Here is a 3,656-nt window from a genome sequence, read left to right as displayed (position 1 = left end):
ATCTTGACACGTGTGCAGTGTCAAAATAGTGTCAAAAAATAGTGTTAAAATATCATTGTCCTTTGAGTAAGGAAAATAAAATTTTAACACCATTTATTTCAAATAATTTTTTATTCTTATTGTTCATCAACTGTTTATTTCTTTATTCTTTAATATAATACTGTGCATCACATTTTCTATTTCTACTCCTTATGTCAACTTACATCATTAAGGTGATAGAGTCCAATCTTGTGAACCAATTGTTTAAAAGTTCTCCTTGACAAATATTTTGTAAGTAAATTTGCTATATTTTCACATGAACGAATTTGTTGGATCTCTATATCACTATTTCTTTGAAGATCATGAGTGAAAAAGAATTTTGGAAGAATATGTTTTGTTTTGTCTCCTTTAATATATCATTCTTTCAATTGAGCAATACATGCGCTATTGTCTTAATATATAGTTGTTGATTTCATTTTTTCTAGGGAAATGCCAAAAGTTTGTCGCACATGTTAAATTATAGACTTTAACCATTGATAATGGTTGAAAATACCGTTATCTGTGATTCAATATTGATAATAAATGCACCCTTTTTGACTTAGAAACTTGTTTTAACTCATGTTTTTGCTTTAGCTTTGTGAATAAGAGAGTTGATGTTATAATTGATTTTATTACTAAATTCCTTTGATTTTGTAGGCTATTGGAATGATTTGAAAGAAGAGTTAAAGTACCAAATAGTTGGAATGAAGAAAAGTCAACCAGAATGCTGAAAAGTCAACTAGAGCGTAGAAAAGTCAAAGCTAAGTGCAGAAAAGTCAAGCTGAGCGCATAAAGGGGGCATTGAGCACAAAACTCAGTGTCGCAACATGCCCGAGCGCCCTTTTAGGGGCGTTGAGTGCCACTACTCCCGTATTCACGCCTGGGCGCTCTAAGTGGGATGCGGATCGCCGACGACATGGGCTTGGACCTGTTTTCTGTTATTTTTGTGATCTACTTAAGACCCAAACGCCCTAGGAATTGTATCTTTTGATGGCTTAAGCACAGAAACACATTTTTCACCCCTTTGGAAGTAGATTTGGAGATGTGACAACTCTCCTCTTCTCTTTCTAGGGTGTTATCTTCATTCCATTCCATTGTACACCTAGTTTCTTCATGACGATGGAGAACTAATCTCATTTGTTTTTGGGGAATGACGTAACCTCTAAACTCTCTTGTATTTGAATTGATTCTTATTATTGATATATGCTTCTTTCATTAATTGTTAGGGATATTCTTCTTTGCTAATGCTTGTTATGTTTTATTCATGTATGGCATAAATCTTATTATTTGTCTAAGTATCAGGAGATTTCGTACTCCTAGGGTTGGACGATTTGGGCATGTGATAACTCTCCTCTTCTCTCCCTAGGATTGTTATCGAGAGATATCTTACAAATCACGATATAGGAAATCCTCCCAAAAGCAATATTGCCTAGACATAGGGATATGAGTTTTGGTTGCCTTAAGCTTCTGTGTGCATGTAATGCAAAATAAATTTCTAGGAAGACAAGACATTGTAAACTAGTAATTAAGGATAGGCTTTCTTCACCCAGATATCGGTTTTAAGTAATTTAGAAAGTGGCATTAAAATTAATGAAGAAGAAAAATTCATTTATGCATGAGAATAATTAGGTGAAATTTAAACCCTAATAACATTATCATCTCATATTATTAACTTCATTCATTCATTATAGTGTTTAGCCTCAATTGATCAAATTGCATTCATGTTTATTTTTCTGCACTTTGCATTCAAGAACCCCAAAATGTTGTTCTTATAGTCTTAATTGGTTAAGCAAAAGCACAATTGTTTAGTGTTGTGAGTCTCTTGGGAAAACGATACTTGGTCCTACCATTTTATATTACTTGATACAATTCGATACACTTGTCGGAGTCTTAGCAAGTTTTTAGCGCCGTTGCTGGGGACTCGTGGTATAACTATTCTATTTGTGTGAATTCTTAACCGGTTAGACTTTATCTTTCTTTAAAAAAAAAGAAAATAGGATTTTTTTTTTTTACTGTTTTTGATTTTTTGGGCTAATTGTATGCTCTAGTGTAGTGTTCTTTAGTGTATGCAGGATAAATTTTGTACTAGGAGCACAAGATTGTTGAGATTGTTGACAACACAAACTCTATATCAATCTAGTTTTTGATGATGACAACAATATGCTTAATAGCAGTACACATGTTGCTGCATTACATGTTCTTATGCTATACTGATTGATATATCTGCTGAACATGTTTGATGTACTATGGTATATGTTCCTATGTTGATTGTTTGATATATTTGTGGAACATGCTTACAAGCTAATGTGAAATGCGAAATGCTTTATCAAATATATTATACCGCACATTTTTAAAGTGAAAAATCACAAACACTTTTATGAACTTATAACTGTGTGACAAAGTTATATACAGTCAAATACATTGGTAATGGATTCGACTATTCTAAAACCTTTGTACAAATTTTGAGAATCAGTGCTCTGTGATGTTTTGAATTGAAAAGAATTTCAAAGTGTTTTTACATGTGTCAGTCGACTTTGTCTGGTGTACATTTGACTGTATTTTTAATCTGTTTTGGAATTCTGTTATGCTACTGTGCTCCAACGACTATATTTTTAAAGGTTAGTTAAGCATTGATGACTTTGTCAACTATATTAAAGGTGTGTTGATTTTTGTTGACTAAGAGCTACTATGTTGATTGTCTGTTATAACTGTAATAATCTAGTGGACTGAATTACTAGTGTATTCGACTGAAAAACAATCTGACTGACAAAAAACAATAAATTGGCTGAACATGAGTTGTTTAAAGACTTTTGATGTTCTAATATTTTCATTCTTGTTTCAGATTGAATTATCTGAGTTAACAACTCCAAGAATCCTCCAAGAAGACGGTGGTGATCTTTCTTGAGAGAGATTCAGAGGGAGATAGCTTGCGCACTCATTGTCTGATCAAATACTGCACAAAGAAGGTGCTTCTTGATTGATCAGTGAAGGCTTGACATCCTGTGAAGACTATTGCATTTTGTGAAGGCTTGAACTCCTGTGAAGACTGCTGTTCTGAGGCTTGACATCCTGTGAAGACTATTGCATTTTGTGAAGGCTTGAACTCCTGTGAAGACTGCTGTTCTGAGGCTTGACATCCTGTGAAGACTGCTGTGTTGAGGCTTGGCATCCCGTGAAGATTGCTGTGTTGAGGCTTGGCATCTTGTGAAGACTGCTGTGTTGAGGCTTGACATCCTGTGAAGAGTGCTGGAATTGGACCTGTTGTGATACAGGGGTTTCACGTTGAGGATTGTTTGACGTAGTTTCCGATTGTAGAAGAGGGGATTCTTGCTGCAAGTCTGGTTTTTGTTATTGTAGTTGTATTTTGGTTTTGGGTTAGAGAGGATATTTATATTTATGACGTGAGGTCTTCTATATATTCCTTGTTGTAAAAACCACAACCATTATAGTTCATTTGCTTCCTGGGTTGGAAGGGCACTAGATGTGGGCATTGTTGGCCGAACTAATATAAAAACCAGTGTTTGATTTTCTCTATCCCTGCACTCTTAAATTCCAGTCGACTTTATCTATTATGCAGTCAACTACATTTTTCTGTTGCATATAAATTTTCATTACTTGCATTTCAAGAAAGATAAAAA

The sequence above is a fragment of the Vigna radiata genome, chromosome 1 (genome assembly GCF_000741045.1).
Source record: "Vigna radiata var. radiata cultivar VC1973A chromosome 1, Vradiata_ver6, whole genome shotgun sequence".
NCBI classification, from domain to species: domain Eukaryota; kingdom Viridiplantae; phylum Streptophyta; class Magnoliopsida; order Fabales; family Fabaceae; genus Vigna; species Vigna radiata.
Note: the sequence above shows the minus strand (reverse complement) of the source record.